This window comes from Cuculus canorus, chromosome 2 (genome assembly GCF_017976375.1).
Source record: "Cuculus canorus isolate bCucCan1 chromosome 2, bCucCan1.pri, whole genome shotgun sequence".
Classification (NCBI taxonomy): domain Eukaryota; kingdom Metazoa; phylum Chordata; class Aves; order Cuculiformes; family Cuculidae; genus Cuculus; species Cuculus canorus.
In genome coordinates, this window is record NC_071402.1 from 58549530 (window position 1) to 58575714 (window position 26185).

Below are 26185 nucleotides of genomic sequence, written 5' to 3' on the forward strand. Positions count from 1 at the left end.
GAGTCAGTACTAAAAAGGACATAATAAAAATGCAAACCCAACCAAAATCACACTTTATGTAGATGATATATTTTAAAATTATAAACACAGCACATATGGTAGCTGAAAACCCCACACTTTTTGGCTTTCTTGTTTCACAGTACTTTGGATTAAAAAAACTCTGCCAGGCAGCAAGAAAATCAGTTCTTAAGCTACAAAATTAAAAAGCCCAATCAAAGTCCAAGTAGACTGAAATTTCTTCATTACCATAAATTTTATTAAAAGTAAAGCCCAATCATGTATCTTTACTTTGCCTTCAAAATCCTCCTACTGAAGGTATAAGCTGTGAATTACTGGAAATGACGTAATAAGGAATGTCCAAGCAATTTCAGTCAAATGACCTGCACTGAGACAATTGGAAGTGAAATTACCCCGAAAACACAGCATCTGTAAAACAAAATTAAAAGCAGGTACAGGCTTGGGGAAGAGTGACTGGAAAGCTGCCTGGCACAGAAGGACGTGGGGGTGTTGGTTGAGAGCTGACTGAATATGAGCCAGCAGTGTGCCCAGGTGGAAAAGAAGGCAAATAGCATTCTGCCCTGTATCAGAAATAGCATGGCCAGCAGGACCAGGGATGTGATTCTCCCCTGTACTCGGCACTGGTGAGGCCACACCTTGAATACTGAGTTCAGTTTTGGGCCACTCACTACAAGAAAGACATTGAGGTCCTGGAGTGTGTCCAAAGAAGCTGGTGAAGGGACTGGAGAACAAGTGTTATGAGAAGTGGCTGAAGGAACTGGTCTTTTCTCTCAAGTGATAGGTGATAGCACAAGAGGATATGGCCTCAAGCTGTGCTAGGGGAGATTCAGATTAGAAATTAGGAAAAATTTCCTCACTGAAAGGGTTATTGGGCACTGGAACAGTGCTGGTTGAGTCACCATCTCTGGAGGTATTTAAAAGACAGGTAGGTGAAGTGCTTAGGGATATGACTTATTAGTGGGCATGTTGGAATCAATGAACACGGAGGTCTTTTCCAACCTAGTGATTCTATGATTCTATGGTTCTTTTAATATAACTTGTTGGTTAACTCTTCTGAGCTCTTAGTTGCAGGGAGGCAGCAGTGGAGTTTGAATTTGAGCAAAGATTTCCCTAAAGATAAATTACATTATCTGGGGCAGGAAGAGGCTGCAAAGTGAAGTATTTATCAATGACAGACTGGCCATCACTTTGAATAGACAGTTTGTTGTGCCACGGAACTTACGAATCACATGTGAAACTATTTTTTCAGACCTTTGCTATAAGCATTCATTTTCTAGAGAATTATAACAGCAAATGCTATCTTTCTCCTAAACCATATTTTTTAACTCTAAAACTATTTTTTTATTTTTTTATATTTTCTATCTTGTTGTTTGTACATCTTGTACCTACTCCAGTTAATCATCAAAGAGAATTATGTACTGTCTTCCATGGTTTGAATGTTGTTATGAGGTGTCAGGAATTTCTCAGTCAGGACGGCTCAAAGCAGAATATCAAAATTACACAGTACACACTCAAGACCTTTGAAACAGAAGCAATAACTATTATATTTTGGTAATCCTGTACCAGGTGCATTACACAAGCTGATCAAAGAACAGATTTCACACCATAAACAACGTGTTCGTTATGCAAGTGAGAAACATTCTTGGTACAGCCCATCTTCTAGATAACTACCATCCCTTGAGGACCTGCTTGTTGTGCTGCTCAGAATCCAGCTGCTGTTCTGAGTTCAGTTGCAGTTTTTGTGATGTCTCTATGATGGGTGTGACACCTTTCCGGACAGGAACTGCTGTGTTTCGAAATACTGTGCTCACACTGTGCATCGTCTGGAAACCACTGCTTGTTGCACACATTCTGGGACTTTCTAAGTATTTGTTTTATATTTCATTTTTACATTTATTTGTATTATTTTATGTTATTTTGATTACTAATATTATTATCTATGTTATTTTTTATTGTTTATATTAAATCCATTTTTTCTTTCAGCCTTCGGATCTTCTATCTTTCTCACTTCTATACCTCTTCCCCTGGAGCTAGAACTAGGACTAAAATGCCCAGTGTTTAGCTGCTGGCTGGGGAGGCTAAACTAGTTCATACTATTACCATAAATATCCTTTCTTTCTCCTCCTTTCCAACAGCTTTTATTGCTGTCCACGATGTCATATGGTAAGACATATCCCCTTGGCCAGTTCAGGTCAGCTGTCCTGGCTGTGTCCCCTCCTACCCTCTTGTGCACTTCAAGTTTGCTCTCTGGGGCAACGGAGTGATTCAGATGCTCGGTCATACATAACAAAGAGGGGAAAGCAGGTTGCTTCTAAAGCAAGGAACCTCAAACTTTAGCTTAGCAGTGGTGGTGAAATAACTGTTGCATCGCCTTTGTGATTTTCATCATAGTGGATATAACCAAGTGCCACTGATACTAACCATAGTGCCACCAGTGCTTCGCAATACTGTCACACTTTTTTTGGCAGACTATTTTACAGAAAGGATCTCAAAAAACATTTTATAAATCATCCACATTTGATAGACTCTAAGATAATCTATTTCTCCCTTCTGGGAATTGTTTGAAAATTGTCTATCTACCATGTGTGAAACTGCCATATATACAATTAAAATATCTGTTAAAAAAATGTGTGTAGACCACATTGACTTTTTTTCTTATAATTAATAATGTATTACAGAGGTAAAACAATATCTTCACCTTTCATCTATCACAAACTGGGAGGTGGGGAGATGTATAATTTACTGTATATTCAGAAAAAGCCTCTGCCAAAATCCTTGCGGACAGAGTACAATGAGAACTGTTATTGTTATGAATCATTTATTACCATAGGTTGAATCAGCAAAGGGAACAACACATGAATGAGTAACAGCTCAAATTCTAGACTCAGGTCCTTAGCCTTGTGCTTGGTGATGGTCCAGATAATAGCAATGTTTATATGCGGGTTTCTAAATCTAAGTCCACGCATAGTTCTCAGATTTGCTATAAATGCCATCTAGTATGTACAGCATTACAGAACAGAGCCATAAATTACCATACTCTCTTGTCTTAGACCTTTAAGATTTACAGATAAGAGAAATACATTTTAAGTGCGCTTTCTAAATACTTTTCTGAGGGAGAGTCCTTCATGGATCATACCTGAAGTACCACAACTTCAGCTGTATGAAAGATGTGGTTCATTAGCGCTTATAAAGCATCAGCAACTTTCGATGAGTCTAATTAGTGCAATAATGTAACGGAGCTTTGCCAGTTTACCTGGTGTATCTGACGTATATCTGTTTCAGAGCCCACTGATCAAGGTACTACCCAATCAAATAAAACTGTTTTACCATGAGCAGTGTTTTTTTAGCCCAAGGAAACTGATGTGATCACTTGGAGTTGAAATATCAGAAAGGTAAAGAAACTATATTTTTCAAGTCCTTACCTCAAATGACAGGTTTATGATTTCCATACACCATAGAAGAGTCAGAAGCAACAGGGACAGACTTGCTGACTGAACCAGTGAGCTCCTGGGTAAGTTTCTGATGATTGATTGTGGGAGCAAAAAAAGCAGTAATGACAGAAAGTCAGTCTCCGAACAATGCCTTTGTAGCTGCAGAGCATTGTGCAAATATTTAGGGAAAAAAATGACAAAATCATATTAAGGATAATAAATATGCTTTCATCTCACTTCACAGATGATAAATTATTAACAGCTTAACTTTTCCAGATGATGTACCTGTGCAGGGAAGCCTCACTAGTTTTCAAGACTCTGTAGATTCACTTCGTGGCAGAGGCCTCCCGTTACCATCCCCTGGTACCTCAGAACCATAACTCAACAGGATAACAGTCACGGCAGAGGACTAAAGAACATTGTAAAATATGTCACTAATTAATGAGTCCATGTGTGGCACAGTAAAAGTACTCTGTGCAGTGACTGGAGGAAGAGTTTTTTGGGTTTTTTTTCTGGAGCTTTTTGCTCAATAAAATTACAAGGGAATTAAATATTCTAGCCAACAAGACTCCAGACTACTATAACTCATAAGGTCACAGCGAAGGCTTTACTCATGTGAGTGAAAGATTGTCTTCTGCTAATCACCACAACTAGTAACTGTCTATTTGAAGCAACTAATGCTTTTATTAGCGAACAAAATGTTAATCATGGTAGATGGCCACAAAACAGCAAATATGCTGGAGATTATATAATAAAATATCTCTAGTTCAATTTCTTTGAATTTAAAAGTCTTCTTTTATATTATCTGAAATCACTGTTACTTGCAAATGCAATAAGAGAGGAGTAAGAACAAAAACTTTAATGCTTCTTGAAATTGTTTGCTACAGGTCACATTAGAAACTTTCTCTTTGAGGTGCAGCACTGTCAACAAATGATAACCATGTTTCTCTTTCACACTCATACTGACATCAATTACTAAAAACCCAAAGTAAAATAATTTGCAGAACCATCGTGTCACAAATCTTGAACCATTTCAGCACAAAATAAAACTGAATGAGGTTTTTGCTTCAGTATCTTTTAAGCCCTCACTGGGTATTTTATTTTGTTAGTTGTTCTATTTTTTCTTGTTTGCAATTACACTTCTTGTGTAATTTCCTAAGATATGTACTCCATTTATTATATTTTAACAGAAGAAATCTTTTTTATTATAATCTTTCATGTGCAGTATTTCAGCCTTTTACATTTTCAGGTATGTAAGGCCTTTGGAAGAAATGGTGAATTATTTTCATTGACATGATTTCACCTTCAAAATCAGACTGTTAGGTCAGATAATGTGGAGACAGACAGCTGGTTGTCAACAATGTGCTGAATAAAATCCAGTCTCCTAACTGATCTTCTCCAGCAGCCCACCTTTTAAATAAGGCAATAGGCTAGATAGACCCATTATAAAGAATATTGCTAGATAATATCTTTTGGGAGAAAGGCTAGCTGCTTGCAATTTATTCTTTGCAACCCCTTGAGAATAAAGCTAACCAAAAACAAATTTAGTAACACACTAACTGTGAAAAAAATACCATATGTAGTAATAGATGAGCAAGATAAACTTGATTTCTAGTCTTCATAGAGAATATCTTTCAAGAATTGAAGGGTTTGCATTTGCAATCAGAGCAGGGAGCATGCCATGCCTATCAATATTTAGGCAACTAAGGTTACAAAAACATAAAATTAAGATTTTAACATTAAGATTTTAAAATTAATGTTTGAGAGATGGCAATGTAACTACAGGCACTGCAACTTTAACCAAAGATGGTATATGCAACATGGACACATATTTTCTTTTTGATGTGTTTGACTTCTGTAAGCAATGCTTCATCACTTCTGTAGTACTGTATAACTTCTGCCTGCAAGGACAAAACAATCTCACATTCTACAAGTGCATTTGTTGATGATCTTTATTGATTTATGGAAATCTGAATATGGAGATTTTAGAAAGAAAAATGTGATACAGAAATAAAAAAATGTGATTACTACTCATCAGATTGTTTTCAATTTTAAATTACAAAAAATATATATGGAAATCATTAAAACTATGTATTTCTCATAAATACAGCTAACAAGATATATTGAATTCTTCAGCTTCTTCAAAATCTAAAACTTGCTGAACACTACTGGTTCATTATATTACCTGAAAAGTATCAGAGAAAGTTAGAACATAGTTTGTGGTTGAACAAACATCAGATCTTAAAAGTTCTTTTTTCCATGGAGATTAAAAAGAAAATAAATACCTAAACTTTATAAATTGCAGCTCTTATTTGAATAAGCAATGCATTCAAAACAATTTTTTTTTCATTTCCTTTCTGCAATTGCTGTTTCTTCCTCTTGTAATAACAACTACCTCTACACAAAATCAATTCCATGTGTTTTGAAGAAGTCATTTCTTTAGTTAATCAAACCCTGTGGCTTAAATCACTGTAACCAAGATAAAGTGTTCAGCCTTCAGTTTTTGACAACTGGATAGCTTGTTATAAAGAAGACATAAAATGAGTAGAAAGACTGATATTCACTGTTACTAAGGCTTCTCCTAATTAAGGGCATGATAGTTTATTTTAGTCAAAAATAGATTTGGATAAGTGAAATGGAGTTATCAGCTTTAAATGAAAAGCTAAATGTAGACTTAAATTACTAATGACCATAAAATGATAAAACTATGAAAAGCCATTCAAAGAAAAAATACTAAAAACTTTTGGTTTTTTCTAATGCAGACACATACAGGACAAAATTATGAATAAGCTGATGAATATTATTATAATTACCTTCTATGGTTACAATTAAAACAAGAATACAAGATACAATCTCGACAAGATGCCTAAAAACTTTTTGGGTTAAAACATTGCAGTCAAAAATATAAACACGGATCTAAGGCTGACCTGCATTTCTGTACATCCTCCTAGCACAATAACACTTGTGAGAAACCATGCGCTACATCAGAGTATCATTACTTCTTATTCATCCATTCTGGAACTTACAGCCTCTCAGCATTAAATAAATTTTAAACAGATATTTGTACAATATCAAACAAAATTGGTGGAAAACATAATATGTAAATATATAATTGCTTGAGAAATTCCTTGTAAGCATAGAATGCAGACCATGGCTGATTATTCTTTCTTTTTCTCTTCCTAATCACATTATAATTGAAGCTTTGGGGTTTTCTTACAAATTTAATGTTCTTTCTAGGAATCATTTTCTAATCTGCAGTATGTAATATAGATGTTCCGTAGATTTTTCAAAAGTACATGTCCACTGTGCTGTTTTCAGCTATTGAAAGGGATTGAACTGTCCTTTTTGTATTTATCATGATAGGCAAGCTTGCATGGAAGAGCTAGAAATCTTATATCCAGTTACGCTAGGCCTCTGTTAAACTGAAATATTTCTGCTGTCTGATCTCCACATCCATCACACGATGTAATTGTTTATCCAGTCATGAACGAAAAATCAGTATTTTTCTAGTTGATCAAAGACATAAATTAGACTATACTGTGGTTAGTTTAGTGGGAAATACTAGTGCCTTACATTTTCATTCTGATGTAAACATATGTTTAGGTTCAGCATGAAAATAATTAACTATATTGACCTTCTGATAATTAACTATGTTGACCATTCCCTGTCTCCTGTACAGAAGTATTATTACCTTCAAATAATTGTCCTTCTTTAACAATGAACCCAATATTACCTTAATATCAAAACCTTAACAACATAAACCTTCTGAAGATCAGAATAAGAAAAGATAACGTGGAAAAATTATTCCAGACATATTTACCGAGAAATTCTTCTCTTTCATATAACTATGCTTTTATGATTAAATAAACAGATCTTAAAGGCAGTGTGATGTGTTTTGTTATTTTAGCCATATGTTGGAATTCTTGCTGAGACTAAACAGATATAAATTAATCATTTCCATGTTGCCTATGAAGGAGACAAATAAAAATCCAGACTCATATTCAGACTTTTATGTCTTAGTTAGACACATTTAAATTTGTTTAATATGACCATTAGGGAAAAAGAACGTGGAAAAAAAAAAAAACTGACAATAGATAATTAGTTCATTAGCAAATATCTGGTAGTTCTGTTCTAGAATAAATCCTGTACACAGAAAATTAGTAGTCCAAAGGATATATTGCAAGTTTAAAGAGAGGGAGAAGGACTGAACAAGGAACCAGATTAGCAAATGGAGATCTGCTGATGGTTTCCAGTGAAGTTACATCTTCACAGGTTACAGTTAGAGGATGGTTGGTCAGGGGATGAGTTTACAGTATACACATGACAGTGACCTATTTTTTTCTAATTGTTGTAATCCTATTAGTAAAATAAGAATTGCTTGAGTCAGTTCAGTCATTGTATCCACATCTGTCAACAGCTTCTGAAAGGAAATAATGTTGGTATTTGATCTAGTCAATATCCACTAAAAAAAGCTATTGATTACAGGGTGAGGTAACCCAAAACTCATTTGAAGAACTAGAAATTCTATCTCTTGATAAGCAAACAAGAAAGAACACCCTGAAAGACACCAGAAAAAATCTAGAAAGACCAATATCGGTAAGGTAAGAACCTCTGTTTCTATAGTACTGGGCCTACTGGAATTGGTGACAATCAAAAGTTTTCTACATTTTACCAGATTTCTCTGTTTAAATTATGGAGTAATTTAAAATATTCTGAGGCACATCTCAGATATTGAAATGTAATATTTTGATCAAGAATTTATTGGATCACAGTTATATTTGCTAATTAGTTCTTCATCTTCTGCTCAGTAGCAGAACTTCTACAAGGTTCAACGAGTGTAGGGTGCAGACTAGAGGGAATAGTTGTGGTGATGGGTAAGCAGAGCAAAAATATGAATCCAAACAGAACCCAATATTCCACCACAAACACAGAAAGTGAAACAGGAAACAAAAATTCCAGAGCTGACTAGTTGCAATTTTATTATTCTTTTTTCAGATGCCACCTCCTCACCTACAGGATGTACTTCAGTTCTGCACAGGCTGCATACATTTTCCAGTAAACGTTATTTTAATTGCTTTGGGCAAATTAAGATGTACTTTTTCATTGTGTAAGTTAGCCACGGCAGACTGGCTAAAAATTGTAGAAAAGAAGAAGACAATAACTAAGAAGATACGAATATGAGAAAGGTTCTTTAAAAATTCCCCTATAGCCCCTTTGTGTCACAGCAGTCTTTCTTGTTAATGTAAGCTTTATGAAGCAACACAGATACAAGGAAATGTCCTTAATAAATGGAGTGTGAAAGCTACCTGTTTCTCCAGAGCCCTAAAGAATTGTTAGAAGGTAAAGGAAAAATCAAGTCTATAATTATAGTTTTAAATGATAATAGACACACTATATTCCAACACTTATTCATGGTTAGAGGTTATTTTACTGAAAACTCAGTAAATTTCTTTGCTTACTGCTTCTTCATTGTTCTACCTAAAAATTTTCTGGAAATATAAACTGAAATGAGGAGGCATTCTGAAGTTCTTCCATGTCAAAGCCTCCTCTCTTCTTATTATGAGCTGACAAGAGGGATTTCAGATGCATTGATCAATGGATTCCTTTCAGACAAGAAGGAGTAAGGTCATGGAAAGAGAAGAAAGGACATGGATCCTGTGCAAGCTGCTTAACATTTCTAATCACAATGCAGAATGGAAAGAAATAGGACTAGCTATTTGACATCACATTGTTTATTGTCTCCTCATCTCTGGCCATACATGTGTAAACATTTTACATATATATATAATATATAACATTTTCTCTCTAAGGAAGTTGTTAGAGGAAGACTATCAGAGTAGGACACTTAAGGAGCTCAAGTGAATTAGTTTGTTGAAGAGAATGTTAAATGAATCAAACATTCTCTAACTGCATACATAGAAAAAATATGAGTTTAATTTAACAGACAATAATTTATATGGTTAATGTGTGAAAGCTGGTTCTGGAACAATAATCTCTGCTTTTTGTTAATAAGAAACTGAGGGTAGCAAATACTCCTTCATAAGACATCTTTAAGTCATGACTGGATATCTCACTTTAAAATAGTCACATCTAATTCATACACAGCATCAGGTTCAGCTTTTGCACTGCAAGAATTCTGATTGGATAAGTCAGCTCCTGAAATGTAGGAATCTGTCAAGCAACCTGAGTACTTGGAAACACATCATCACAGGGGGGAAAAAAAAAAACCCTTACAAGAACCAAATCTGAAATCATCACAAACACCTATATTATCACTCCACCATTATTTTATTTCACACAAAGTTGACCTCATGTCCATGTATATGGTAGAGTAAGAGTTTAATAGATGATGTCTTCGAGCAGAGATTATTTGCTCTGAAATGTCTGCTACTCAATGGGATCACGGTTCCCCAGGAGTCATTGTGGAAGTGACTCCAGAGGAGTGGACTACAGTTTAAAAGTGAGGTGAGTCTGTATTGAGATCTGCATACTGATCCTGGTGGCGTGGTGTTACGTCTTCCAGCTAATGACTGGAATGAATGGTCAATTGCCTGAATGTTATCGGTTGTAAACAGCTAATCACTCACCAGTCTTAGGATTGTTGAACCATCAAGCTTCTTTGTGATAAAATAGATTAAGATTTCTATATTTCTTAAAGAAAGCTGGCATAGTGCCTTTCTCTGGGCAGCTTCTAATCACCGGGTTGATGCCTACTATAATAGGCATATTTGTAATCTCTGTTTTATCCTAACACCACCCACTCTCTTTTTCATTAGGAGAGAATATGATACCTGTCAGATTCCTATAGAATTATTCCTGAGCCTTTATACTCTGAGAAACTGAGAGCCAGCTTTGGACAACTTGAGTAAAGAGAACAAACACCCACTAATACAGACCTTGTTTAGATGAAGGCTGCTCAGACATGTCATTTGACTTGGGTGCTGCTAATATCTGCTAGTATTTAATGGTTATTCTAGTTTTTGTCACGTTCTGTGATGGAAGGAATAAAAAGTACTTAATATCTCATCATCTTTGTGAAATATATTTGCAAGGCCTTGTACCTGCAAAGAATAAAAGATCATTACATTATTTTTAAAATTCTTGTAGTGTTACAGCAAAAGATAAAGAAGTACTAATGAGTACCCTTGACTCTGGTAGCATCACTACTCTTTGCATGCACACAGTTTCCCATGAGGTCGGATTGGCAATTCTGCCTTTCAGATATAAATGCTACTGTCATCTCACTGTTATGGTCACAGACATTTGAGTCAAGTCTAGTCAGAGCCCAGAGAGAAGACTAGGTAAGCAAGAGGTAAAATGCTAAATCCTGCAGGCTGCTTGTCTGCAGAAAAAACAGAAGGCTGAGCATAATCATTTAGCAGCTCGAATTAGAATTAGGCCTCCTTGGTTACTGACCAGACAGAGGAGCCTTTTTTAAATCATTTGGGGGCAGTGAGGTAGGTGACACAGCACTCATGGAGCTGCTTAACCACAACAAAGCCTTTTAGTGTTAACATTAAATCACTTGTGATGTGTTTCATGGGGAGGCTGAGAATTGCCCTGCTGCTCAGTGACTTGGAATGCTAATGGATTCTTGGGAACTGATTTCCAGTGCAGACCTGCTACAAGGCTGTTGAAAAGTTGCTCTAAAATTTGTTTTCTGCACGGTTAGAGGACAGTGAATACACTGGGCTACATGTGTAATATTTATCACATAACAAGCTGACGTTCTGAGTCAGAGGCCTGTTATAAATCACATTTATCAGGCACCTCTGCCCTACCTGCCTTTGCCCTGTAATTCCTTTCAGTGGAATCTGTTCTCATAGTCTACATCTCAAAACAGTAGAGACAAAAGTTACAAGAGACTTTCAGCTTGGGAGTACAACAGGAGTATGCAAAATGTTCTTCCTTGTTCAACAAATTCCTTATGAACCATGGAAAACAATCTCAATGCTGTCTACTGATATTTCAAATATATCCAATTAAAATTTTCTGCTATGATTTCCATATAGGGAACTCTCAGGATAACCTTTCCTAAGGTGCTTAAGTCACACAACTCTGTCTCTAGATTTTTGTGAATTTTAACTATTGATATCTGAATATGAACAGATACATATAACTGATACATCAAATGCTTTTAATTTCACAAAACACCAGTGACATTAGGCACAGGATTCTACTGAAATATTGATACACTGCAATATCTTAAATATGAAGGGTGGAACTCTGAATGTGGTTTTGTGGCAGGATTTTTTAACATAGTGTGGAAATGTGCTAGTTAGGAACCCAGATATGCCTCTGTTCAACACTGCCTCCTGCCTTATGGAAGTACTAGAAGTCTTCAGAGTATCTGTCACTAAGTTACCTTGTGCTATACAAATGGGTTTAATACTTAATTTTGTGCATAAAAGGTGTCACAAGGAAGCAAAAATATTTTCTGCAAATGTTGTGAGATGTACTGAACTACAGTGTAAACAATATCGAGGTTTTGATGCAGGTTTGAATGAGTGGAAAAAAAATATTTATGGCTTGGAAGCAATCCTAAAGAGCTAAGGGCTAGTTTTTGTTTGCAATTCTGCTCAAAATCACCACATTGTCACTTTGTAATGCTGCCTTCCATTTCAAGCATTTTTCAACTGTCTCAGAGCCCAGTTGGTCTCAGCCACCAACTGCAAGAAAAGTACATGGGTCATGACTTTCTGAGCACAAAGATAGGAACATATAGCCAATAACAATGTATTCAGGCTAGAAATAAAGCCGGAACCTTTCTGCCCTTTCCACCTCAGAGCAGTGAGGAGATCAAGGTGGTCAAGGTGTTTTCAGGGATCTAAACTGAGTTGTGGTAGGTTTAGAAACTTTTGTTGCTTTGGTTATTGGCCAAAACCTGGTATCAATCCACTTTGATCCTGCTGCTGATTAATGCTTTGGTCTCATTGTTGCTGCAATCCCAGTCTTCCACTTTCTAACACTACGTTCCTTTCTTTAGACCAATAGATATTTTTTTCCTTCCCTTTGTCTTCAGCTTATTTCTTTCATTCCCACCCCCTTAGCCTCTGGCCCTACCTTCTTCTTGACTTGGGGCACAACTATAGCACTCTGTTAACTCAATTCCTTTCCCTACTATCTCTCTGAGAAGCAGCATCGCTTCTGCAGCCCTCTCAGGAGCATGAGGTAAGGGCTTTTCTCTATAAAAATTCAAATAATTTTGCTTGAATGTACCATCTATTTTCTTCAACTTAGAAATTCTCCATCTCTCTACTGTATGAATCATTTTGCAGCTGTAACAGACAAAATTACTGAGTTGAGAAGCATATTTTATAATAAAGTTAGCTTTCTTCTATGAAGAGTAAAAATACATACAAAGAATTTTTTTCCTATTCTGGTTCACTTTATTAAGTCTTTATTAAAGGTTAATAGAGTATTATTAGAAGGCTGTAGAACCTACATTGCAGTTCTGGTGTGCTGTACTAGTGATAAAAATATCACAACAAAAATGTTTTAAGTAACAAAAAACACCTCAGACTCAATACGAAAGACAGACTTCTCAGTGAGACATGACCCATATAAGATAGCTCAGATAGTCAGTTTACTGTCACACCAAATCATAAACACGATAATAATATAGGAGAACCACCGTGAGAGGAAGGAACCTGCCTCAATTTGCAGCCAGTGTATCAGGTTAGACTTTCCCTCAGCATCAAAGTTACTTATAACACACAAGGCAGTGTTTCTCAACTATAATTTTATCTTGTTTCTTTTAAATCAACAGCAAAATTTTCATTCACTTAAGCAGTGCAAATATCAGGCTTGATCGTCCTAATTAAATTAATTATAAGCACCACGGTAACACAATCTGTCCTTCATGTGTAAAGGTAATGCATATGGACTTTCCACAGACAAATTAATTGGAAAAATGATTAAGAGGAAAAATGGACTTGCCATACTTAAAACACCTTCGCATTATGCTAATACTTAATAATACAGCAGCAGCAGAAATCTTACCTATTGTACTTACATCACCTCTCCATTATGCTAATAGTTCTTGCTAGAGCAACATCAATCTGATGATGCATTAACATACTCTCTCTCTGAAGTGATGTGCAGTAGCACTGATGATACGCTAGTTTAAATCATTGTTAAAGTGATTCTGCTGTAATGCTACTATGCTGGAGATTTGATGTAATATAGTTCTGGAGAAACATCATGCTGATTACATGCCAGTGTAATATTTCATTATTTTCCTGTCATTGTGAGGATATTGTAAATGATCTGTAGAAAAGGAAGGAAGAAAATCTTACAGAAAGAATCTTCTAGAGAGGCAGAATTTCCGTAAGTATTTGTTAAAAGGATATTGCTTATTTAACCGCAGAGGGTTTAAGGAAAACAAAACCATAATTTTGCCATAATCAAGGATGGAGAGATCTTAGTTTAGGCCTTATAAATTCTTTCTGCAAATAAACCAGTAAGAAATTAGAGAAGCAGGGAATGGAAGTAAATGGCTCTGAGACAGTCAAAACTGCCTTTTGTGACTGACATTTTTATTGGTCTACAAAGCAGGGTGGAAGAGGAATTGAAAGCACAAGAGCTAGATTAACAGAAACTGACATATTTAAAGAGTGACCTCTAAAGACACCTAAACACATTGACCCTTTGGAAAATACAGAACACAAGTCTTTTAGATGTCTTTAGTACACAGATGAATAGCTATGGATTGGCAAGAGACATTTCTCCTTGCCCCATAACTCAGTAGAATTCTAATCAATTCTCTCTCTCCCTCTTTCTCTCTCTCAGTTCTCAATAAAGCAAAACAGAAATATGTTGTGTTTCTTCAGCAGTGTATGTAATTGTGTGGTAGGAGGATTAGTAAAGGTCTCTGACTCTATTTGGAGTAAGGGATTTGGAAATATTTTGAATTCCCCCAGGGAATTCTGACACAATAAAATCTTAAACCTTTGGGGTTCCCATTTCGAGCCAGCAATCCAAGAGCTTCATGTTCTTTGAAAAGGAAAGTATAGGGACCTTGAATTCCCTTCCTTGAGATGACAACCATGGAAGTTTCCAATTCAGAAAAGTAAATCTCTCTGGAGAACCAAACCTTGGAGTTTTGAAATTCCTGACTTCCCACATCTGTATTATTATAAGCAATTATCTGTCTTGAACCAGTTTTTTAATACCTTTTTTGTAATATCTTTACCATCACTGTCAAAAAAGGTAAGAAAAAATAAAATCCTGTTTTCAGAGGTTTCTTTCCCAGCTGAGATCTCCGTGCAAGTTTAATGTACAAAAATCATTAAAAACTGTATGACATGCTGCTGACACAGTCATCTCTAATGGATTGTCTCTTAAAATTCAGTATGTTTGAATTTATCTTGTTCTAAGATAAAAAATAAGAAGCAAATTAAGAAAGGGAGTTATGATTCCATTTGTTGGGTACAGCTCATCAGGAACTAGTCATAACCTCCAGAGCTGTGCAAGCTCTGGGACACCAAAAGGTCAGCATAAAGAACTGAACTATTCAAAGAAAGGAACTTGCATTCACCTTTGTTTTTTTGCTTTTAAAAATTAAATCAGAATATGTGTCACCCTGCAGAACAAAGTTTTTCCAGGCCTTTTCATGGTTCAGTGTGTTTGGATTCTTGCTTCCCTCAACAATTTGCAGCATAATGCTATATCTTTACTAAATCCTCTCCTTTATGGTAGTATGTCAATAGAGAGAATTTGATTTTAAAATATCAGGACAGTCTTTCCAAAGCTTCCTTTCCTACTGCTACAGTCACTGCTATAGTGACCCATGACCTCAGTTAAAGGTATTTTAGCCTTTCTTGTTCCCTTGATAGCCAAAATAGAGGTTAAAAGAGAAGGGCATTGTTTGTGACACTTTTAAACTTCTTTCTTAAATGTCTGATTGTCAATCACCTAAAGTATCTTTCTCTTCCTTAGGGAAGTTTAGATGGTTGTCTTCTAGAGTAATTGTGGGACCTATACAAAGCCACACTGGAGATACAGCATGTGGGAGTGTTTCTATTTAGCAAGTAATCATCAATCACCTTGTGCTGTGCTGATGGAACTGACATATTCTGTATGGGACGGGAAATTAATGTCTTCGTCATTTTGGTATTAAACATCTCCAGGCACTTTCACAAAATTAGCAATATCAGTACTGAGTTACCAGCCAGATTTGTGGTAGATAGTTATGCCTTTCAAATATAAAATTCATTCATATGTTTCACTTATATACTTTTACTTCCTGATATGCTCTGTGCTGTTGTAATCGACTGAGCAGTTATTGTGTTCCCCTGCAGAAATGACCATCTGACAGTAGCAGCAAATTGAAATTTAATGTGATTCCATGCTAATTTTACTTAAAATCTGTCTACTTCTGAGATCTAAGGTAATCTCTAAAATAGAGTTCAACCTAAACAGCCCTTTAAAGCCTGAGAGAAATTTTCTCTAAAGATTCTTACATTTGTCCAGTACGGCTCCAGTATATTTTGCCTTTTATCTAATAAAACATTCAAATCAGTCAAAGATATCCATTAGAAGAAGCATAAATAATTGGCACAAGCAATAGGAAAAATTGTCATGTGCTGTGTCCTTGAGCAACGGTAATGAAAAATTATCTGACAAATCTGATGCATAAACCTGAGCGTATTCCTGAAATACAGTTTCTGCTGTTTGAGAAAAAGAATAAGGCAGAAGCAGCTGGTTTTCGCTCTTAGCTGCTCCTGCCTAATACGCTGTTGCTGTCACATATTTGACTGCTTGAGTTAGTGGTACACGCATGTCAGTGGGGATCCTAACACAAATTCATGGGTTTATTTATCTCTCCACAATTCCTGCTGATCACACAGGATGCAGTGACGAGAATGAAGCTTCGCAGAAACAGTGCACTGTGGATTGGCTATAAATATAACACTATTGCTACTTGTGTGTAACTTTCCTTAGAACAAAACTGAGCACACAGCCTGGCAGTCTAGCAACAGTGCACTAGGTTGCAACACAGAAGATCCATGTCTCATTTGTTCCATACTAGAACAAAGCTATTGATTTCTTCTAAAACTAAAAAAGGAATTTTATTAATGGAAAATAATTTCCTTTAAATTTTTCTCACAGTGGACACCCTCTTGCACACATTCACTATGGAGCTTTTCCCTTAGAGCAATGAATACCTTGATCTGCTTTCCCATTGCAATTCTAATGAAATAGTAGATGTATCTTCACACCTACTTCAAAACTGAGTCCAATACGAAGCTCCTGTGTGCACAGGCTGTAGAAATTCAGTCTACAGTAGCAAGCCAAATGAAAATCATAATCATAATCAAACGTGTCCATGCTGCTTCCCTGGCACAAAGGTCAGCTGGAGAAAGAGTCCCAAAACTGCTCATGACAGTGTTCCGTTTGATGCAAACACCCATAGAGCTAGAAACTGTTGCTAAACAGTTTTGATAGCGTTAATTGTCCTTCACCAAATTCATGCCCAGAACATGCAAATAACCATATGGAGGATCAAGTGCCTGGGAACATTTATTAGCGTTGTTCCTATTATTACTCTATACACACACTGACATATGTGTATATTTACCCCATCACTTAGGAATCTTTACAGGTTGTTTCTTCATGATTTCATGATGAACACAAAGGGAAACCTTTTCGAAGTCACAAGAGATATCTATGGATATTTCTGTTTCTACATTTATCAACTCCCCTAAACTCAGTTGAACTTAACATCATTGAAAATAACTGTGTGAAGAAATAACCTAGACAATTATTTATATGTTTATTTTTACACTCAAACAGATGAGCAAAAAATGAGCAAAGAAATGACTACTATATGCCAAATGACTATTTGCAAATTACCTTTGCTAGATTATTCCAGTTGAGACAGGTTGTGTGTCATGTGCTCTGTGGGGAATACCTTAGAAATAATCAAAATTACTTTATATTATGCCTCTACTACCTAAGGAAGAGCTACTGGCAGAGGATGAATAAAATCTTCTTTTAGGAGGAGAAAAAAAAAAGAGGGAAAAAAAAGGGAAAAAATAAAAAAAGGAGGGAAAAAATGAAAAAAGAAAAAAAACCCCAAACCAATGGATTTACACCGAAATCTTGATCAAATATATGCTGTCTTCCAAAAAAAAAAAACTCTAATATTTAATGAAAGAAGCAATATTTTTAAATTAACAATGGATTTGACCTGCCTCTTTTCCTGAAGCTGGATGTCTGAAGCAGGAATCCATAGGAAACCTGCTGTTCAAAACAATATTCTAGTGTTTATGAAAGGAAAGAGCCAAGCCTAAAAGCTTTCTTCAAGAAAACAAACAAAATTATACCCACAACAAGCAGACATCTAATATGTTTGGGTTTATGTAATGATTTTCTTGCCAAGTTTAGTTCCTCTAGGAGACAACAAAATAATTGCTACACATCAGCTCTCTAGTGCTGCTCAGACACGAGTATCCCTGCAGCATACTACTGTCCAAATTATTTTGCAAACATTTGACATATTTGTAATCCCTAAAAAATTCTAATTTATCAACAGAGAATTTTTTTAGCTCTAAATTAGTATAATTTAGACACAGTGCTTTTCAGTATAGATGTACGGTTCTGATTCTTTAAGAATACTCTTTTTTTCATCTTCAAATCAGTACACGCGAATGTTTGCTTTAATTAAAGTAATACCTAGCTATTTTTGTAAATAGCGGCTACTTGTTGTTGCTTTAAATCTGTCTTTCCATACAGAGCACCAAGGGCATTTCAAGTTTGTTGGATGAACAGGTAGGGTAGCCACTCATTACAGGCTGATTTCAATGCATCATTTTTACTCTTGTGGACAAAGACATTACACGGACAATTAAATAATGCTGAATGTCAATGACATGCCATCGACCCTACATTTGTGTCAATGAATATTTGGCATGGAGTGGATAATCTTCAGCGTTGTTTCTATTTACCCTAATTATCATCTAACAAAAAAAAAAAATGCCAAGTTCCCTTCGATCCAATTATATTAGTGTTTCTGCGTATCCTGTCACTGCTGTTCTGCTCTTCCAAGTTTCGCCACAGCAGACCTCCCAGTATAAAAGTTTGTTGCACAGGGACATCTAGCGGCACAAGGATTATAAACCTAATGGCAATCTGTTGTTTTCAGAGCTTGTGATTCCTTGAGAAGACCTACAGAGGGGTGACCAAGAAGAGGGATGTGAATTCTTTCTGTTTCAGGAACTGTCAGGGAGTACAGTGGTCAGTTTTACTTTTAGCCGCAGACCCAATTTCACCAAACTAAACACGTCAAGGAAAGAACCTTTCTAACTTTTAAACCTTTCTTGTCACTCTAATTTGTCTCAGTGAACAAAACACAGCACCGCTGAGGCTGCACTGCAGTCCAAGAGTGGTGCTATTTACTCTAGTAACAAGTTTCTGCTTTTCTTTTTATCATACTACATGTTCATCTACACAGTTTCTTACCAGAAAAATACCTGAAATCCATCCCTGAATGCATTTAAAAAAAAAAAAAAAACTAAAAATTTTTACCATTTGTTCATTCTTTGTTCTTTTCTTCTTTAGGAGAGAAATATTGACTGTGAAATGCCTTCCAAATAAACCAAGTTTATTTGCTCAGTCTCTGAACATATGTCTTACTAAACAATTACACTACATGGAGCACAAAGTGGTGATTGTATTTATCCTTAGTTTGTGAAGGTAAAAACATTTAACGATTCACTGCTTTGAATTAGACATTTAACCAAACTCTGTCTCTTTCAAAGGCAGTATTTTATTTTATTTTATTTTTATTTTTTGTAAATAACTATTGTGTTGAAATGAAACCATCATTCATTGACTTCAGTGGCTGCATGTTTCCTACATGTGGTTGTAGCTTACTGACAAACACACTGTACTGACACAAGGTGTCCCTCTGACTTTAGTGGTAATCTGTTTTCAAACCTACACAGAACGTGTCCTTGGGCATCAAATTGTAATAATCCCTTTCAGCATAGGGAATCAGAGGAAAACAAATTAGAAAATATATGCATAATAGATATTTATGCAAGTATGACAAAAATGTAAACTTATTTGAAAAAGTAATGTTCAGCAGTAAAACATTTATTTATGCCTACATAAGGGGGGGGAAGAACACATAATTGTGTTATGACCAACTCCTTTATAAGCACCAAATGATTAAGGCTACATCAACAATTCTTCACAAACAAAGATAAGCAGCTGTTAAAGACATGAATACAAAAGCCTATTTATATCATTAACACACTTTCCTTCTGACATGCAAAGTTTTCTAAAACCATAAAGTTTTGCAATGGTAGGATGTACAGTTCTAGGAAATAAAAGGAATAGAAATGGGAATAAACAAGTTCCAAAACCTGTAGTGAATTATTAGGAATTCGTAGAAATTTTTTTACTGAAGTATTAATAAATCAGGAAAAAGTCAGAAAAGGAAAATAATATGTTTTCAAATTTGGTAAATTTTCCTATTTTGAAAAAGAAAAATCATTAGGAATTAAATCATAAGTTACTGCTTTTTCTCCCTTTTCTTTTCCTTTTTGGAATGTCCTATTGAAAAAATATCATCACCGTTTTCCTATAAAAGTTCATTTACATATTACATAGTAAATGATTTCCAATCAAATTATTTCTGCCACCTCTGATTGTCACATTTTCAAAACGTTGATGTTTCCAGGTGAGATGCATTGGACATTACTTTCAAAATCTGAATCTGAAAATCAATCAATAATAAATTTGTAATGCATAAAAATCCATAGTCTGCTTCAACTTCCAGTATTTCACTGTTGCTCTAAGAGGCCTATTATTTCATTCTTGGTTTTAGTTGTGAAAAAAATTTCATCCTCTGATTTAATAGAATATTGTATGCCCCAGAGTTCCATCTTTTGTATTAAACTGCTATCTTTCTCCTTGACAATTCATGATATATCTATCATCAACAGGCAAATGATTTATTCAAATTCAGAAGAAATATCTGACAGCTGATTATGCTGTCATATTTTCCCCAGTAATTCAACTTATCAAAAGATTAGCCAGCACTCTAGTGAATCACCAAGGCAATATTCACTCGATGTAGTATCTGCAATGAGCTAATTTTGGGTAATAAACTAGAAAATACTTCTGAGGAATTAGGGAGGATCGTGAAGGTCTTCAATTTCACACATATAGTGAGTAGTCTATATTAACCATAGTCCCATAGTCTGAAAGAAAAAACTAATGGCCAAGAATTCCAAATGAATATGATCAAGATCCGTACCTCAGGTAGTTTAGCAAATTACTCAACTACATTCATTAAATCATATACACCTATGAAAATGAGCAGATAAGTTGAATCAGAAATGTTGGAAAAAGATTCAGTTCTGACGCTTGGGAGCTTAGAATTACTACTAGCAAACATTACTGGGAAGACAGGAGAATAGAGAACACTGAAAACTTCTTCTTTGCTTAAATATTTTTTTTCTTGTGCAATGACACAAAGTTTTAACAATCATTTGTAAAAAATGTGTGATTGAGTAACTGAGATCATATACAACACTCAGAAAATGGACGGGTATTGACACTGACATAATGTTAGTACTGTTGCAGGAAAAATAACACATTGAAAGAAAGGCTTCTTCCTCCATATTCGAGAGAGGAAAAGCAGCGGTGTATACTAGCACTTCTATTAAACACAAATACTTATAATGAGACCACTAGGGCCCTGAGCACAAGTTCTGCAATTTCCTCTCATCCCATCACTCTTTTTTCCCCACCTGGCAATGAGGTGCAGGAAGTCAGGGACACCTCTGTTTTCAGGTGGCAGTGACCTGCAATAAGGTCTAGCCTCAGCCTCGAAGGGTCTTTCCTCCTCCCATAATATTTCCAGAAGAAAAATCACCTGACACACCAACAGAGAAGAATTTAGGAGCCCTTTACTAATGCCTATCTACAAGATTTACCTGACTTTTATCTAGGGGCCAAAAATCAACTTTTAAAAGTTCTGCTGCTGCTTAATGAGTCCATATAACTGTTGACTGAGTCAGACAACAGACAAGCATATCATAATATATTTATGATACCATTCTGAAACTCAAGCCCAGACCTCTGAACGAGGTGACCACAGCTCTTTCTGTCCTGCTTTTCGAGTGGATCATGGATCTGTGAGGTGAGAATAAGGAGTATTTACTTCCTAAATCCATCAGTTATGCAAAATAACTTAAGGGTTTAGAAGGTGTGGGGGAAGGGTATGCCAAGATTTTTAGCATTGGCCTGGTTTCACTCTGACTGAAGTTACTGAGAATTTTCCAGAGTTTAACAAAAGTATAAGTAAGCTAATATGACTTCCTTTTAAAAATCTCATCTTTAATGCTTCTAAGAAGCTTTGAAAGCCTGAAGTGAAAATCCCCTTTAGAAGTGCAAAATCACTCTATTATCATTATATTGAGGCTGGTTTACTTCACTCAAGAACCGTTTAAAAGAAAACCTGTTTTCCATGAATAGAACGAGTTAGAGCTTCCTGAGAACAGCATAAGTAAAGTTTAATTTAAAAGTCATAGGTTAATATTTCTGGCTTTATAGAAAACAGGTTTATGCACATCATTCTTTCTTTGCATACAGAAAAGAAACCTGTAATCTGATAAAATCTTCTGAAGATAAATAGTTCACTTTTTTCTTAACCAAGTAATTAATTTACATCACCAATAACAATGTTTTTTTTCTATTAAAATCTCACCGATGGTACGAAAACAATGAATTAGAATAAATGTCATGCTGTAATTTTAGAGGTGATCAAAAAGTCCATATTAATACAGGATGTGGAAAAAACATTTGGATTTCTGAATATTGTTTAATGAAAGCAAAAGGAAATGTTTCTTTCATCTGTAATAAGCTTTAGAGAAAGAATTTAAAGAAATCTGGGAAGATGGTTGAAGTTCAAAAGAAATGAAACCCAGAGCTTTGAGATAGTGCAGGTTAATATAATTGAATAATAAAACTCTTATAAGAAAAATGCTAATCTGAGGTGTATTTTCTTGGCTTCTTTTCAAGTGCAGACTGGTGTCCATAACACCATTTCCAGGCTAAATTAAAATTCACTGTTAAATTTCTGTTTGCTAATATCATAGCCCATAACTTCAGGACAAGATGGAAAGAATAGAAATTGCATCATAGCAGGGCTGCTTCCTTTCATGTGAATGGGAAAAATTTTACAATAAGAGTTGTTGGGGTGCTGGGGAAGGTGCAATCATCTCTTAGTCCCACTTTTTTTTTTGGACACTCTTAGCTACATTCAAAGACCGTGAACAGAATTATACACAATTTATGTGAACACAAATTATGGAATGGTTGGACTCGATGATCCAATGGGTCCTTTCCAACCTTGTGATTCTGTGATTCTGTGACATAACGTAATAATGACCTAACAGACACAATGGGTAGCTTAGACTAGCATGCCACAAAGTTAAAGACGAGTATGCTCTCCACTTTCAGTGTAGGCACTCAACAAATGTCTCTGAAGGCCAAACAGGTCATGAATATATAGATGTCTGTAGTTCCATGGTATAGAAAGATCTTCAACTTTGCTAAACTGCCATCTTCCACCCCTGCTTTTTACTCTGGTCCAAATTATCATTTTTTTTCCTCTGAAATTCTTGAGTTACTATTACCAACTTAGCAATCTACTTGTGTCTCCTAGTTGGGTTTTTTTTTTTTCCCCATCTCGAATGTCTTTAACTTACGCATTGTCATTGCTCCCGTCGTCATCTTGAATGTCTTTGACTAACACACTGTCAATAAAATATCCATTATTTATTCTAGAGAGTGACAGAAGATGGGCATAAAACCCAGTCACTTATTTACTAGGATAACTTTAAAGAGGCTTCTAACAAGACTGACTGTACAAAAGAGAACACCACCTCTAGAAGAAAGTAGAATAAGCAGCTGTACATACTTCCTCAGAGAATCACATATTTCTTTCTCAAGCTGGAATAACAATCACTGTCTGCAGAGCACGGGAAGATGCAAAAGCAGATAATAGGAGAGAGCTATATCCTTATTAAAGCAGTCACCGTTACTGACCTTAATTTTTTGATTAGCAGCAGTAGAATACTCTCTGTGGTCACCTGTCACTTCCTACCCTCCATTTTCAGCTTTGGAAGCAAGACTCACAGGTGCCTTCTTGACTGTATAGCAATCTCGGAAGACAATACATGGTTGTCTTCTCCCAGCCTTCTTCTGCAACCTACAGCTTTTTCAACTTGTTGTATTTTCTTCTCATAGTCCCTCCTAAATACTTTTACCACAGTGGAAATCAGCCAATCTTTCTCCCATTCACAGACATTTCTTGTGAACTGTGTTTTCCCTATGTGACGGATCAGCTTTTGTGAGATGCAAACACAGAAAGGAACAATAAGGGTTTGTGTATATATTTGCAAATCACAATAACTGAACAGAAGTAGGTGAACGAGAAAATGTTGTCTTGCGAAGTTAGGGGCTTCCTTTTTTATTTTATTTTATTTATTGAGTTCTCAGTCACAGGGAAAACTAGATGTGATAAAACCAAACCATGCTATGACATAAAATCTAAGTTTTATTTACTAAGTGAGATGGGTGTATTAGTTGGACAACAATTTCTATTCTGTCTCTCACACGTACACACATCAACTCTGCATAGTAAGCTCACATCAGACAAAGCCACCTGTCCAGTTATGATCAGCACCACCGTCTCAAGGGAATGGGACATGTGCTCCACCTGGCTGTGGTATCCAAGCCTGGGATGGCAAAGTGAGTCCAGCCTTTAGCAGTGATGAACACATCCATGCAAATTCTTCCCTCAAGAAGTTTATTGCTTTCTAACTTAAATATTCTGCTTAAACCACCAGCAGCCTTGGCTACATCACTTGAGCCCAATCTCTTGACTTTCTTCATGTCCTAAGTCAATGACCTGTTGTTAACTAAATCCCTATCACCATCTGGGCTTCTGTCATAAATGTACTACATGGATGGAGAAACTTAACAGTTCATCTGCATGTCTTGGCTTCTTTCCCATGTGTACATAAACCATTAGAGAAGGGCAGATACAGTCCAAGACTTTAGTGCAAGCCTTCTCCATAATAATTAACTGTCCTTGGTTAGTGTTCCCAGCCCAATAACCTAATAATAATAATAATACATAATGAGATAAAGCTGGGCAGCTGTAGTCAAGGTCTTATTTAAATGGTGCTTTCTTATAAGCTTCACCCCATGGTATTCCCCCTCTAATTAATGTCATCTCTATTTAACATGTTTGTAATTTACCTTCTTTCTGTTTACACAGTAACATACAGCTGGCAGCACGATAAGTGTCTGAAGCACCTATGACTGTCTGGACAAGGACCCAACAAAGATTAGGGCCTGACAAGGATCAGGGCAAATATCAAGCTTGCCAGACATTTAATGACTGGGGCTTTCTGTTTTTTGAAGCACTCGTTCACCCCTACTGCTTGTGGGGAGGATGTAGAAAACTGCTGCCAAGCATGCAGTCCCAGAAGATGTGGGTCCCCATCCAATCAGGCTGACCACAGATCAGACTCAACTAAGCATTATTATCTGCCTCATCTTTAACGCTTCTCATCTATTTTGCACACGTTTATTGGCTTTTTTTTGTTTGTTTCTTCTTTTCCCTCATTCATCTTGCCTCTCATGAGTAGATCTGTTTAGTATTAAAAAAGGGAAACCGGAAAGTATGACTCTGTTGAACTTAAAGAGCACACTAGGTTAAGAGAAAATTAATCTGTTTCTGAAACTGTCTACTAGCAGATGGTGAAGAAAGAATATGAACCGGATAATAATGCTACTCCCCAGGATTCTTTCGTTGTCCAAATACTTCAGCTCAAGGATTTTAGTTTGAGTTTGATACATTTCCTGTGTGCATTTAGCAAACCCTAGAGGATTTTCCTCGTGTACTGTAGAAGTTTCACGTATTCTTTAACTAGTGTAAACTTTTTACTATCTACAGCAACTTCTAAGGTTGTGTTGAGCAGATTTCTGTTTTTTACATTTTTTGGGGTGGTTTGTTTTGATTTGAGCCTGGCATTTTACATTATTGATACACAGAAAGAACAAATCATTTACTGCAGGGAAGTTAGAAAAAATAATGACATAGGGTTCCAGCAGGTAAGATTTAGAATTGAGGAATAATTTAGGAAAAAGTCTGTATCCATAACCTGTAGACTGTTTGAGAATATTGGAAAGTTACAGACTCAGAGAGGAAAACATGACATAGTTTATCCTGCATTTGAATGGCTTGAGTTCACTTCCTGATGTATGTTTTGAATTATTTTCTATGAGATTAAGAAGCATATGGGTAATTTCCATCACTTCCTCTCTGCTAGAAGGAAAATAAGTGTTACAGTAATTACAGATAACCTTCTTGGGTTTTGCTATCAGTCACTGTACTGTGTATAATTCAAATTATATAGTGCTGAAGCCTGGATAATGGTAGTTTCACAAATTTTAATGAGGACTCTAGGTTATTGGTTTTTTTGGTTTTTTTTTTTTGTGGTGGTGGTGTTTTTTTCCCCATATCAAAGAATTCCCTGAGAGTGAATTAGCAGTCTGTAAAAGTAAGCTGGAATTTAACCGGCAGAACAGTTGAGGAAGTTTGGTTTTGCTGTTTGTACCTATACAACTTACCTTTTGCATTTCTTCTAAAGTTCCTTCTCATTTCAAAAGGCAACGATTATTAACAGGTATACAAAAGATGACAA